Source organism: Gopherus flavomarginatus, chromosome 5 (genome assembly GCF_025201925.1).
Source record: "Gopherus flavomarginatus isolate rGopFla2 chromosome 5, rGopFla2.mat.asm, whole genome shotgun sequence".
In the NCBI taxonomy this organism is placed as follows: domain Eukaryota; kingdom Metazoa; phylum Chordata; order Testudines; family Testudinidae; genus Gopherus; species Gopherus flavomarginatus.
Genome location: NC_066621.1, coordinates 142,271,819 through 142,287,792, shown reverse-complemented (window position 1 = coordinate 142,287,792; position 15,974 = coordinate 142,271,819).

Genomic DNA, 15,974 nt, shown 5'->3' with positions numbered 1-15,974 from the left:
GAGGGGAGGGTGGGTGAGGGGGAAGGGAGATGGTGGGTGAGGAGGGGAGAGGGGGATGGGAGGATGGTGGAAGGGGAGGGGAGGGTGACAGTGAAGGGAGAGGGTGAAAGAGGATGGGAGAGTGGGTGAGGGGGAAGGGAGATGGTGGATGAGGAGGGGAGAGGGGGATGGGAGGATGGTGGAAGAGGTGGGGAGGGTGGGTGATGGGTAAGGGAGATGAGGGGAGGGTGGGTGAGGGGGAAGGGAGATGGTGGGTGAGGAGGGGAGGGTGGGAGAGGGGGAAGGGAGAGAGTGGAAGGGGAGGGGAGGGTGACAGTGAAGGGAGAGGGTGAAAGAGGATGGGGGAGTGGGTGAGGGGGAAGGGAGATGGTGGATGAGGAGGGGAGAGGGGGATGGGAGGATGGTGGAAGAGGCGGGGAGGGTGGGTGATGGGTAAGGGAGATGGTGGAAAAGGAGGGGAGGATGGGTGATGGGGAAGAGAGAGGAGGGGAGGGTGGATGAGGGTGAAGGGAAATAGTGGAAGGGGAGGGTGGATGAGGGTGAAGGGAAATAGTGGAAGGGGAGTGGAGGGTGGGTGAGGGGGAAGGGAAGCTGGTGGAAGAGGAGAGGGTGGGTGATGGGGAAGGGAGATGGTGGAAAATGAGTGGAGGGTTGGAGAGGGTGAAGAGGAGGGAAGGGTGGGTGATGGGAAGGGGAGATGAGGGGAGGGTGGGGAGGGAAAGGTGGATGAGGGTGAAGGGAGGACGGGGAAAGGATCTATAAAACCTGATCCACAGATGGCAGAAAATTATGGGGAACCTGTAGCATGCACAAGGCGCGAGCTGGGGAGCCAGTGTCTCTGCTTACCTGGCCATAGTCAGGATAATTCTGGCTGTTTGCTTCTCTCTAGAGATGTCACCTCACTCACAACCCAACACGCCCAACGTTATATTAGCCAAACACAACGTAAGAGCCAAAGCCGTGTGGACGGATTTCTTCTAGTCCTCCCTGCATGTCCCATGGACTTGTCTAATGCACCTATGGCAGTGGTGTCTAGGATAAAGTCTATCCTTTTCCCTGGTGCAGTTTTGTTACTGATCAGTGTACTGCCTCTGTTGGGAGAAAGGGTCGTTTTTTTGCTTCTGAGCGGAAGGAGGGGAGACAACATGAGCACAGCTTGATGCGCAGCAGAGAATTCCATTGAAGAGTTAACTTGTCCCCTGCTCAGGAAGTTCAGGGGGGAGGGATAGTTCAGTGTTTGAGCATTGTCCTGCTAAACCCAGGGTTATGAGTCCAATCCCTGAGGGGACCTCTGAGGAATCTGGGGCAAAAATGACTACTTGGTCCAGCTGGTGAAGGTAGGGGGCTGAACTCAATGACCTTTCAAGGTTTCTTCCAGTTCTAGGAGATAGGTATATCTCCAATTATTATTATTATTTTTAAATCTCTGTGCCATCGACATCTCTGTGCCATTGACACCTAGAGCAGAGGGAGACATGATTCCCAGAAGTTGCTCCTGAGCTCATTGAGAGCCTTGAAGGCGAAGGACCTAAACCTGGGTCTAGTACTCAATGGGAGCCCAGTGACAGGGTGTCACCACTGCAGCGGTCTGTTCTTCTCTGTCTGCTCAGTTCATCTTCTTCCCAAGTGAAATTGCCCACACCAGGGAGGAACGGGCTTGCACCTGTGTGCTTACCCACTACCTTGGCACTGACTCTTTCTTCTATTGGGCTCCCTTGACTGTGGGGTCTGGAGCGCAAGACCTTTATTCTGTTGCTGGCGGAGGGTTATGGAGAAGAGGAAAAAGGAGGTGAGGGGAAGTTGTTGAAGATTGGAATAAGCTAAACAGATGGTGTGAGGCCCAATGAGTAGGGCAGGGGATTAGGATTCTGGCAATGTGGGTTCTGTGCCCACTTCATACAACAGGCCAGTAGCAGGGATGATTTAGTTGGAGATTGGTCCTGCTTTGAGCAGGGGGTTGGACTCAGTGACCTCCTGAGGTCCCTTCCACCCCCGATATTCTATGACCTTTGGCAAGTTACTTCAGTGTCAGTTTTTCCATCTGTAAAACAGGAATAAGGATTAATTTTTCTTCTAAACATTATCATCAAAGGGGGAGGATGGTGGAAAGAGAAGGAAAGGGGATGCATGACTCTTTTCTGCTTGACACAGAGGATCAGCACTTTTGTCTCCTTTCAATGGTGGAGATATGGAGAGGCTGACTCACTCAGTGAGTAGCATTGCTAGCTACAGACTAGAGGTGATGAGCATTTCATTCTACTCAGCAAACCCATCAGTGACATCACCCGACAAACAAACTTTGGAGAGGGAGAAAAGTTGAACTGAAAGTTGGGATGAAGCTGTTTTGCAATGCCTGAACAGTAATACCATTGCTGTGGGCTGGGGATAGCCAAGCCTTTTGACACTTGATTTAGATCACGTGATGATTACAGGATAAATACGCAACTGGGAAATCTGTAAAATGACTCGCAAAAGTGGACCTGTGAGATGTTGATGTTACTGTTTGCTTGTAAAAAACAAGGGTTTTTTGGGGGTGGTGGTGGAAGGGAGGACTTTAGTTCTTGTAGGGGAGAAGGAAACTGCAGCTCTTAGGAATGGCTCTTAACCTTCACAGGTCTATTGTTATTTTTGAAAAATTAATCCTTCTAATTGCTGTGGTTCTTCCCCAGCTAATACCCTGACGCAATAAACATAGTCACCCCATCAAAACAAATTGATAGGCCCCCAAGAATGGTTTTCTGAAACAAATCGGTTTTAAACTTGATTTTTAAAGGGCTGATTGTTCCCCAGGAAATAAAAGTGATTTATATCCTCAGGTACTGGCTGAAGAAAGACAAATCCCAGGTATTTTATCCTTCAGTATGCTTATTCTCCTTTGTTTGATCTCTTCTCTTCCTGGGGATTCTCCTGGGGTTTGGGAATCAGTGGGGTAGGGTGCTAAGGGAGGGCTGGCTCTTTCGGAGCCATTGAAGAGGGAGGTGTATCTGGAGCTTCTCTGAGCTATAACGGGCTCACGTGGCTTCCTGCTCAGCTGATCTTAGTTCACCCATCCTACTCTAAAGTTCATACTGGCAATGCTGCTTCCCGTCTGGGATTGGAGGTGCACATTGCACACCAGCTCAATGCATCAGTTAGGAATGAGAGGAAAAGTGACACCATGCAGAAGAATTTCTGTGCTATGAGGGGACCTCTGTCATCTGATGTAGAAATGAGGGGCAAGGCTTGCCAATAGCAGGGAATGGAAAAAGAGTTCAGGACTATGACAATTACGAAGCTGAGCTGTGTCTCTTTGCAACAGACTTGGCCATTACCCTACAAAAATCTGTCCCACTGAAGTGAAATAGGAGGAGAAACTTTAAAGAACACAGGTTTCCATGTTAATTGATTGGACTAAAGTACTATCTGTGTGTGCATAAGAAAGAGAGAGAGAGTGTGAGTGAATAGGATGGGGAAAAGTTGTTTCCTTTTTACCCACACATGTACCATCTGACTTCGGCTCCACTGTAATTTTATTTAGCCTTTGCCTTTCTTATTATCCTACATACAAAAAAAGTACAGGGTCATATTTTCCTCCTCATCTATGCCTCTGATTAGTCTGCACGAGATTCTGTAGAAGGGCGTAGATCCTGTGTGCATTTTTTTTATTTTTCAGCTCTGCATTTCATTGGCAAACTTAATTCACTAGGTTTATGAAGCACACTTGATCAGTTTACTCCCCTATACCTTTGTCATTGTTTTCTCAGTGTTGATCAAATTAGAATGATTGTGCAATTGACTTCTATCCTGCATTGTTCATTCAATAATAGCATAGAATCATAGAAACATAGGGTTAGAAGGGATCTCAAGAGGTCAAGTTCAGCCCCCTGTGTGGAGGCAGGACCAAGTAAACCTAAACCACCCCCAACAGGTGGTTTTCTAAGCTGTTCTTAGAAACTGGCAATGATGGGGATTCCACAGCTTCCCTTGGAAGCCAATTACAGAATTTAACTAACCTAGTTAGAAAGTTTTTCCTAATGTATAATTGAAATTTTTGTTGCTGCAGATTAACCCCTTATTTCTTGTCCTTCCTTCAGTGGAGCTGGAGAACAGTTGATCACCATCTTTATAACAGTCTTAACATATCTGAAGACTTTTATCAGGTCCCTACCTGAGTCTTCTTTTCTCAAGACTAAATATGTCCAATTTTTTTAACTTTCCCCCCTAGGTCAAGTTTTCTAAACCTTTTATAATTATTGTTTTCTCTTCTGGACTCTCACTAATTTATCCACATCTTCCCTATATGTGGCACCCAGAACTGGACACAGTACTCCAGCTAAGGCCTCACTACTGCTAAGTAGAGTGGGACAATTACCTTCTGTGTTTTACATAGGATAATCCTGTTAATACACCCCAGATTGATATTAGTCTTTTTTTGCAAGTGCTTCACATTATTGATTCATATTCAGTTTATGAACCACTATTACCCCAAGAGCCTTTTCATCAGCACTACCACCTAGCCCGGTAGTCCCCATTTTGTAGTTGTGCATTTGATTTCTCCTGCCTAAGTGTGGTACTTTGCACTCGTCATTATTGAATTTCATCTTGTTGATTTCAGAGCAGTTCTCTGATTTGTCGAGGTGTTTTGAATTCAAATCCTGTCTTCCAAAGTGATTGCAACCCCTCCCAATCTGGTGTCATCCGCAAATTTTATAAGCCCATGCTCCACTCCATTATCCAATCATAATGAAAATAGTGAATAATGCTGGTCCCAGGTTGCTAGCAAACCATAAATAATAACTCTTTGAGTATGGTCTTTCAACCAGTTGTGCACCCACTGTACACTAATTTCATCTAGACAATATTTCTCTGGTTTGCTAGCACAAAACACATCACTGCTGATTGCATCATATGTTTGCAAATGGTTTGAAATGACATGGGCCGAATTCTCCCACACTTACACCTGGGCAATCCCACTGAAGACCCAACATGGCACCTGAAATGTCTGAAATCTTGTTCTCCTAATATCAATAGCCCAATTTTACAAACTAACAAGGTTTGAATAAGCACCAAGGCTCTGCTCCTGCTACAATAGAATCAATGGCAAAACTCCCCAACGAGTTCAACGGGCAAAACTGGACTCTCCAAACTCTTGGCTGTTTATCTGAACGAAACCTGAACTCTGATCCTTTTGAAGTTCACCCATCACTACTCATACGTTGGTTCTCATGCTTTGCTGCCCACCAGGGTTCACTGTTTTCTTTTTCACTATTCGCAGTTTGAGCTTTATTATTCAGTGAATCTTTGGCTTCAGACTATTAGTTTATCTGTACTTAAATGACCCACCAAGAAACCAGATCCTGTGTTTGAAACTAGGGGTGAAATCCTGGCCTCATTGAAGTCGAATTGGAGTTTGCCCCATTATCTCGGGCCGGGATTTCACCCCAGAGGTTTATGAAAGCATAAGCCTAGTAATGAAAGACCTAGCCTACGCTGGGGAAATCCATTGGTTAAGAGAACCCATTAACTAGCACAATGTAAACATGATTGAGCACTTGGTATAGACCAGGACTGTTGTGTTTAAAATCATGTCTGTGGGTTACTCAGCTATTAATTTTAATGGGAATTAAGCATCCACATCTCCTAGGCAGCAATGAAAATTTCAGCCTGTGTGTTTTTATCATGTGTTATTTAACAACGTATGATAATTGAACATGTTTTCTAACATGATGTTCTTTCCCAGTATAGACAATGCCCACCTGCCTTTATCTCCATTCAGTCCCACTCCTTCTGGTATGAAAAGAGCACAGGGCAAGAATTACGAACGCTATTTGCACTCAGTTTTGAAGCAATACTTAAAGCACCTTGTGGTAGTGTTGGTGATACGCTCTGTGAAATCTGCCTAGTGGAAAGTGATGTGTGCTGTATTTAAGCAAAGCTGACAAAAAGCTAATATTTACCTGGTTTGCCAGTTGTGATAGTCATCAGTCCTTAGGCTATATTGATTGCCGCTGGCACAAGGAGATGAAACTGTGATATTTTGTATTAGAAAAGGCCACTCCAGAGGGCAGGCAGCATTTCCGGTGTTGCTCTTCCTGGGACAAGCATCTTTAGTTCCTGCATAAGAGCCCTGCTCAGTGCTTAATTTGTGGCAGTTTGTAGCACCGGCACCTCTGGGTGCATCAGTTATGAATGTAAAAACCTTGCTTGAGCCCAGCACTTAATTGCTTGTGCCCTGGCACCATTACAAATTAAGCACTGGCCTTACTAATGAATGCTGCTGAGGAGATGCATCTCTGCCAGTCACCCTTTTTGGCCAGCACTGCCCATTATTCTGGCTGCCAGTTCTTTTTCTGTGAGGCAACTTCACCCCTATGGACATTTATTCCACAAACTGGCATAAAGCAAGGCTGAATTTAGCCACTCAAGTTGACTTTTCTTCTGGACTGGACCCTTGCTAAACATGCCAGTAAAACTTCCTCGAAATAAATAATTACTGGTTCTGGGTCACATAATGCTCCCATTGAACAGGGGAATGTTGCTGCTAACAGGAGCTTTTCCATCAATGTGACTAGACACTGGATTGGACTGGGGGAACTTTCTCAGAGGAGCACACTGGGAAAAGAGAGGCTGTTGTTCCCAGATGTTACCTAGCCAGTGTTCCCTTTTTAGTATTTATCAGTACACATATTTTGTTTGAATTGGAGTTTTTTCCCTTCCCACCCAGCTCATCCCTTTTTTTCTCCAGCAGTGAAATCTTGATTCTAACACATTTTTTTTTTCAGAATTTCATTTTGCAGGAAATTTTGATTGTTTTGTGGTTGTTGTTTTTGTTTGGTTTTGAGTGGATTTTTTCAAAATCGCTGAATTTCCAGTTCCTGCAGAGCTCTGCTGTTGTCATCAGAGGAGTAACAGCAGTGCAAGTAAGGTCTGATGTAGGCCCAGACTATTTTACTTATAACTGAATTCTCTTAGCTTTATGACTTCAGGGCAGGATCAAAGGAGTCAAAGCATGTCTGTGAGAGAGCTATCCCTTGTTTGAAACGCCTTGGTAATTAGCTTGTTTAGAAAGGGATCTGACAAGTACAGCATTTCATTACTGCACAGCTTTATGAATTGTAGTCCCAAGGTCTCCTGGCATGAATCATATTTTATATTCTTCCCTATGGATTACTGAAAGTTTTTTTTTTTTTTCAAACAGAAGAAGTCTCTAGCACTGTTTCAGGTTAAAAGTCATTTATTGTACAGAAACATTTCTAAAATGTTCTGTCTTTGCTTAATCCATATGGAAATGATACTCAAAGTGAAGGTCAGGACATAAAAGACTTCTCTAGTTTTCAGCTGCAAATTAATAAAAAAATATTTAATTTCCTGAAGCAGGAAACACTGTAAGGGATATAGGCAAAGATAATGTCCACTGGTATTCCATAGAGCAAGCTATGCTTTTTTTGTGTTCCCTAACCCACAGGAGATAAAATAAGAATAGCTTTGCTAATAAAGATTGCAGAGACATATCTGAATATCTGGATTTGGTACATATCTGAAGATCTGGATTTGGTGATCTCTCTCTCTCTCTCTCTCTCTCTCTCACACACACACAGATTTAGATACAAGTTTACAAGGTTAAAGCAGATGTTGAAATGGGTGAAAGATAAGAATTTAAACCATTTATAAAACATGGATTTAAAGAATGGGTCAAATGCCTAAAAATTCAGATAAACCCTTTTAAAACCCACTCATGTCTCTATTGTATAACATATCTCGATTAGAGGTGATAATTAAAGATTTTTTTTTAGTCATTCTCACCTCCCCATGTTTTATTTTGATAGATCCTGACTTGCATGGCAAGAGAGTCTTCTGTTTCTTCAGTCTTCATCTGCCCCTACTGCTTAGCCCTCAGTTTTTGTGCACACCCAAAATATTACATCTCAAACATGATTTCAAATGGGGTAGAAGTAGTAAGAGCCAGGTCTAGTTGATTTCAGTGCAGTTACACTGCAGATTAATTTCACATATTGTATTTCAGAGATTTTCACATTATTTACACCATTGCAACGGAGACCAGAATTCAGCCTGGTGGATCTCTAAAGAACTGCAGTTATTGCAGTGCCAGGCTCTGCGTTCTGTTGGACACATCCAGCCTATTCTGAAGCATAGATTAAGTGAAGGTAAAATCTTATAGATTCAGTTCTCTCACCTCCTTAAAATCCTGTCATAATCAGTAGTGCTTCTCCTGCTGCTCTCAAATGTTAGTTTTCCCGGCACACTACAAAGCACATCTTTCTTTCTTTGTCCCCAGGCTGCTGGGGAAGGAGTGAGCTAATGCTTGGGCTGGTCATATTCATGGGCAGTCCCATTGATATTATTTTGTGTGTTTTAACCTACGGGAGAGGCATCTACAATTCAAATTCACAGATGCAAGCCACATTTACCTTTGAGATAACTGTTTATTTTAGCACATGCAGGATAGCCTCATGCTTTTCCATACAAAGTCCTGCATTCAGTCCCTATTGCCGACCACCCAGCTAGTAGCATTGTGTTACACAAAAGTGTCTGTTCTATAAAGTCCCAAAGAAAAGGTATTGCAGACCTTGTCCGATATGTGTTACCTCTGGCTGATGACTTACATCTCATATCTCAAGCTATCTGAGTGTGCCTCACTTCCAGCTCAGCTTCTCGGCTTGTATCCTCTGTCCAGGGCCTTTTCATGCATTTTGAAAATGACAGTGAATTTTCACAGCATACTTGGGTTTCATAGCCCTCTACTGCAATAGCACCTATCTTGCAAGCACCAGTGCTTGCGTGTTCTTTGCTTTCTTTTCCTGCACCATGTAACTCTTTTTTAAACTACTCAGATGCCCTAGTTTCCACTTTTTGTAGGACTCTTTTTTGAGTTTCAGATCATTGAAGATCTCCGGGTTAAGCCAGCGTGGTCTCTTGCCACATTTTCCTACACAGTGAGATAGTTTGTTCTTTTGCCTTTAATAATGTCTCTTTGAAAAATTGCCAACTCTCTTGAACTGTGTAGACTTGTTTCCCATGGGATCTTACCTACCAACTCCCTGAGTTTGCTAAAGTCTGACTTGGTGAAATCCATTATCTTTATTGTGCTGTTTTCCCTCCTACCATTCCTTAGAATCATGAACTCTGCCATTTCACAATCATTTTCATGTAAGCTGCCTTCCATTTTCAAATTTCAAATACATTTGAAACTGGATCTGTTTTTACAAAACGTTCACACTAAAGCCCCAGTCATACCCATGTAGCAGACCCTTGATGTCACTAGGGCCATGTCTATATTACCACCTTTGTTGGAATAATTTATGTCGCTCAGGGGTGTGAAAAACCAGGATTACAGTCAAAATACCATGTTTGTGACACAACCTTCCCTAAATGTCACGGGATACAGAAATGGACAAATGTAAACTGCATTATATTTCATGGAAAGTGTTTTGCAAGGGCTCAATCCTGCAAGTTTCTGAGCACTCCAGCCCTGATCCAGCAAAGCACCTTTTTACTTATAATATAATTAGACTGTATACTATATATAGTATAATTAGACTGTATATTTGCATCCACACCAAGGACTGTACCTCTTTAACTACACCAGAGTAGTTAAAGCAATTGGTTTATGGACAAGGCTTTGGATACAAAGCTAGTGTTTTCAGTGAAAAATCTGTGCCAGACTATGGTCGGCTTTAACCAGCTTAACCAAGATGATAGAAGAAGTAAGTATCATCCGAAATAAAGGAACAGCCTTCCTTTTTTCAGATTGCTATCTGTTCCCATCATCTCAGTTTGCTGAGATGAAGCAGAAGCAGCATGTTCTGCACTTTGAGCCATCAACATGTCACTGTATTTCTTGCCCAGTTTTGCTAAATTGAGTCAGTGTTTTAAATGAAGGCAACTGAACAGGACCCCTTTGTGTGTGCGGTACTTAGGCCTAGTGTATGATTAGGGGAAAAATGTAACCCTCCCTCCCCCCTTCATTTTTGGGAGGGAACTGATACAAACAGCAATCCTTTTTCACATACAAGGCTGCCCTTTCAAAGCTAATGCATTCAGCAGAACAAAGGCTGACCTTGCTGCTCATCTGGAGTGGCTAATAGCCTGGAATATTTATGAATTTGGCTCTTCTTTACATACATACATCATGTTTGATTGTAAATGAACAGGCCTACAACTGGGTCAGATTTCCTAATCGCACTTAGACTTCTGCAAACAAATATTCAGAAAAGGTGGCTGCTCTTGTGTCTTTGCATTCCTCTCCCCCAGCTGATGCCCAGTCTTGCTAGCGTTGCAGAGGAGCCTGGATTCCAAGTCCCCTAAATGAGTAGCTGTGGATTCTCCCAGTTAAAGGAGGTACAAAGCCTGCTTTTACACCTCCTGCTTCATCCCTCATCACAGGGGAGATGGCGGGGATATGTGGGAGGGACATAGCTGGAAAGCTCACAGTACTCTGGCCAGTTCTCAGACAGCAGAACAGTTCCTGTTCTTGTAAATTTAGAGCAGTCCTGAGGCTGCTCTAAGTTTACACTGGAGGCTACATTGGCCCTGTGACAACCCAAGGGATCAGAAAAGGATGTAATAACACCTCTGCCGCTCCTCTCTATTTCTCAGGTATGCCATACTAAAGTCAGGTACCCTGATGAGTGATTCCATTATAGCTAATCTATAGTATATACATTGATGTTAATAGGTTATAAGTGAACACTCAGGAAAGGAAAGATGGTCCAGTTGTTAGTGTACTGGCCCAGTACTCTGCCACAAATGTCCTGTGTGACCATGGGCAAGTTGCTTAGTCTCTGTGCGCCTCAGTTCTCCATCTGTAAAATGGGATTACAGAGCTTCCCTATCTCACAGGGATGTTGCAAGGATAAATACATTTTAGATTGTGGGGTGCTCAGATGCTATGATGATGGCATCTGTACAAATCCCTAATATATATTTACATATGCAGCATATACATCTGAATTATTGTTCATGTCAATGGTTATCTGGATAGGTGAACAAGGTCAAATGATGCTGGTGTTTTTAAATTATCTGGTATTTTATTGGGTAAAACCATTTTTTACGTGGAGATTGTGATCAGACAGTAAATTGATTGGGGCTAAGTGAGAATCAGGCTTCTTTCTGTGGACATCAGCATATGACCTGAGTCAAATAATTACATGACTCATGTATTGCACGGAAGGTCCCATGGGGGAACAATTGTCTCATGCTGAGGAGCTGTCAGGAAAGAAAAGAAGGGTGATTCCTATTGCAACAGAATCTTTGTGCATATTTTCTCATTTAAGCAAGAGGAACAAAGAGGACATTCATACAAAATGGCTGCCTAGGACAGAGTACTGTGGAAAGGGATCTGGGGGTCATAGTGGAGCACAAGCTAAGTATGAGTCAACAGTGTAACACTGTTGCAAAAAAAGTGAACATCATTCTGGGATGTATTAGCAGAAGTGTTGTAAGCAAGACACGAGACGTCAATGGGCTTAAATTGCATCAAGGGAGGTTTAGGTTGGACATTAGGAAAAACTTCCTGTCAGGGTAGTTAGCACTGGAATAAATTGCCTAGGAAGGTTGTGGAATCTCCATCATTCAGGATTTTTAAGAGCAGGTTAGATAAACACCTGTCAGGGATGGTCTAGATAATGCTTAGTCCTGCCCTGAGTGCAGGGGACTGGACTAGATGACCTCTTGAGCTCCCTTCCAGTTCTAGGATTCTATGACTCCAGCAGCAGGGCCCATCACTTACATTGCAGAGTATGGAATATCCTCTGAGTAGCTCAAGAATTCATCAGCACCTGCCTTACGGCTTTCTGTAGTTCCCATCACTCAACTTATGATTAATTATTATCACTGATTTGTATTTCACTGGCGCCCAAAAGGCACAAGTGCGGTCAGTGCCCCCCTGGGCTATGCACCGTACAAAAGAAGAGACAGTCCCTGCCCTGAAGAGCTAGCTTAAGAGTCTACATAGAAAACACAGATAAAGGGCAGGAGAAAGATATTATCTCAAAAGTACTGATGGGAAACTGAGGCACGGAACGATTTGAAGGCTAGGTTTCAAAAGAACTCAGCACCTGCAATTGAGGGCAGGTTTTCAACAGAGCTCTGCTCCCCCATTAAACATCTAAATGAAATGTCTAGATTTTCAACAGAGTTCAGTGTATTGGGTGCCAAGCGCCTTTGAAAAAACTAGCTTCAGATTTGGTGCTGAGCCCTCAGAAATCTGCCCCCTGGGGTCTTGTCCAAGATGACACAGGAAGTCTGTGGCAGAGTCAGGAACTGAGCCCAGATCTCTTGAGTCCCTGTCCACTGCCTTACCCACAAGACCATGAGTGGTTATTACTAGGGTGTTACGTGCTGCTCCTGTACCATATGCAGGGCTGGCCTTAGGGAAAATGGTGCAAACTTTCTTTGGCACCATTAAGTACTACTCCCCGAGCAGCAGGTGATGGCTCAGCAGGCAGAGCAGTAGCAGCGGCGGTGCTGCAAGTGTCATGCTGCTGGCAGTATAGAGAGGGGACGTGTGAGTGCCTGGCTCCTGCCCTGCAGTTCCCTTTATCCCCTTCCTCCCTGCTTCCTGAGTGGGCATGGCCCTTCTGAAGCCTATTGACCTGAGCATCCTTCCAACCATGGCACCCTCGGTGGTCACCCATGTGTAAGGCCGGTCCTCGTCATATGCTCCTGTTACTGTCTAAGTGCTTTCTTACATTGTCAAAACATTTATCCTACTGCTGCCGCTGGCCTCTGAGCTAACTGTAGTGTAGCTGTGATGCTTGTCATGGGCTCTGTCCATGCAGAAAGCTGCAATCACAGCAGCTGATGCGCTTTGGGAATTTCCATGTGTGAGGTAGAAACTCGCTTTGGCTAGACACTGCTGGGTTTCTTCTGACTCAGTTACCGGTGTGAGTGACTCTTGGGACTTCACGGCTCCAAAAGGAAAGAAAAAAAAATTCTTGACTACTGTAATAATCTCAGATAAAAACTTGCTGGGCCCAGTCTGAGAGTGTATCAGGGCTGGGTGAGGGGATCTCTGTTAAACTGGAATGGCAGGGTGTTTACTCCAAGCTAGAGTGTGACTCAGACCACATGCCTGTTTAAGGGAGTTGGCATTCAGGAATGCCTGCTTACTCTCTGTCCAGAGCAGGTGGGCATAGAGTGAGTGGGATGAGCATTGGCTTCCTTCACTGGCCAACTCAGCTTGTGTGGGGATGTTAGGGTGATCAGATGTCCTGATTTTATAGGGACAATCCCGATTTTTGGGTCTTTTTCTTCTATAGAATCCTATTTCCCCCCCCCCCCCCCCCCCGCAATTTTTCACACTTGTCTGGTCACCCTAGGGGGTATTGTAATTTATTGTTGGTATAGGCCAGCAGTACATGATTGCTCCCTTCCCATCTCCCGTAACAAGGAGGAAGCATTGAAGGGAATTGTGACTCAGGGCTGAAGCTCTGAGTCACCAGGCCTCTCAGGGCTACTCCTGTAGTGGGGCAGTTTACGTGTTGCCCCTTTCTCAACCAAGTGCCTAAAGTCACAAGCTAGCTCTATATTTACTGCTATTTGCATACTGTACTGCCCTGGGTCTGGCTATGGTGACTTGCAGTTAAAATAACATTTGTGGTCATGGTACTATGCAGTAAAGTGCAGTAGTGGCTGGCCTAGCCATTCTCAAAGGGCCAGGTTCAACATTAGCACACTGCAGAAGCAGAAGTGATTAGTCTCTCCTGAGGAGGTTCATATCTGCAGCTACAGGACGGGCACTTGACATGCAGATGAACTCAGCACAGAGGAGTTGCAGGTCAGAACTGCCCACCCTCTGCTCTGTGTATCCTAGCATGGCAATGTTTTGCTTGGGCACACTCTGCATAGAAAAGACCAGGATTGAGTCCAGTGGGAGAGACGTAGAGGTGGGCTGGAGAGAAACACAGGCAGACGCCAAATGTTACATGCTTTCTTCCTGATCACTAGAAGGACTGGGGCCCATCTCCTCAAATGGATTTAGGCATTTAATTCCCCTTGATTTTCTGTTGAAATCAACGGGAATTAGGCACCGAAATCCCTCTGAGGATCTGGGCCTAAGGGGCTAATTCTGACTTTTGTGATTGATTTCACTGGGAGAAGGCTCAGGACCTGACAAAGAAAGGAAACAAGATAATGCCATGGAGGCTGAAGCCCACAATTCCACGCCTCATGTTTCTGCATTCCAAACACCCCTGGATACACATGGGCATTGCACATGCCTGATGCCTACAAGTCCACAGCTTTTAGCACCTGAGGCAGAGAACCCTGCTGATTGTCACATTTCCATTATATACCTACAGAAGATCGGGGCCCTGTTACGCTGGGTGCTATATAGACACATCATGGCACAGCAAGGGGAAGTGATTTACCAAGGTGTCACAGCAGGTCAATGCCAGAACCAAGTCTTCTGACTCCCAGTCCAAGATCCTATCCATAGGATAACCCGGCCTCCCACAGGCTTGGGGTTGTGACGTGCTCAGGTTGTTTTGGAAAGGAGCTTGCTCATCAGACGCTCAGATTTATTGTACCAGCTCTTTGGTGGCAGACACAGTCTTTTTGCTCTGTGTTTGCACAGTCCCTAGCACAACGGGGCCTGGTCAATGGCTGGAGCTTCCAGGCACTACAGTAATATCATTAATAAAGATGGCATCACAGTTCAGGGAGACTGCAACTGTATTTCCCCTCGGTGGCCCAGTAAGAATGAAGACTGGGAACTCCTACCACAGGCATGGAAGGAGTTCCGGGCATGCGTGTAGTAAAGATCCACGCTTCAGCTAAGAGATCCACAGTGTGGATTGGGGAGAAGAACTTTGTTCTTAGTGTTACGGTAAAGCATCAGGACCAGTAATTTAAATTTAGCAAAAAGGGTTCTTGCCGTGTCTTCGTGCTGGCGAGCCACCAAAGTGCTGGCCTCTAACATGCAGGGTCATAACTATTTAAGCGACAGCAGCCTTGTGCAGGGACATAAGAAGGAACTTAATTCTCCTTATGCCCTTGCATGAGACATCCAGCTCCTGAGTCTGGGTGCATAGGGGTCAGCTAGGTCACCATGCCTGTTACTCATTCCTCCTCTAGCAGGTGCGGGGGAATGGGAGGAGCTTTAGTCTTGCCCCAGTGCACTAGCCAGTTGAGATGACTAGGGTAAGGAGGGTGGGTAATAGCTTACTGCTGGTGCTTGTACACAGCAAATTGCTACCTCTGGGTTGGTGGAACTGTGACTCCCTGAACTATGGGTCCTTCTCTGGGGATGGTGTAGTTATGAGCTCCTTTTGTACTGGCAAAACAAACAATTGGGGGGCCTTGTGATCTAGCCCTCAAATGTATCATAACTATTATTTCCATTTTATTCCTATGGATTGAAACAATTATGCCAAAGAAGTAAAAACAGAGGCTATGAGCTGTATGATGCCCTGGTTTTTCACTTCAGGTCTGAGAATCTTCAGTGACTTCATAGTGAGCACAACCTAGAGCAGACAAAAAACAGCCTTGGTGACACTAGCTCAGAGCCTATAAAACTAGGGAGAGTTCAGCGCTTAATTTGTGCCAGGGTTTGCCAGGGCTGGGCCCCTGCATCTCTAGGCTTGGCAGTTCATAGCCCTGGCACCTCTGGGCCTGACAGTTCGTAGCCCCGGCACCTCTGGGCTTGGCAGTTCGTAGCCCTGGCACTTCTGGGCTTGGCAGTACATAGCTCCGGCACCTCTGGGCCTGGCAGTTCGTAGCCCAGGTACCCCTGGGCCTGGCAGTTCGTAGCCCCAGCACCTCTGGGCCTGGCAGTTTGTAGCCCCGGCACTTCCGGGCTTGCTGCATCAGTTATAAATGTAAAAAAAATTGCTTGAGCCTGAGCACCTCTTTCATTACAAATTAATCCCTGGGGGAGTTGTAGGTGCTGAGACATTTTTCAGGTTCATGAAGGAGCAATATTGCATTGGAACCGGCTAGATGCTCACCTGAGCATGAGTAATTCAGTTAAACCA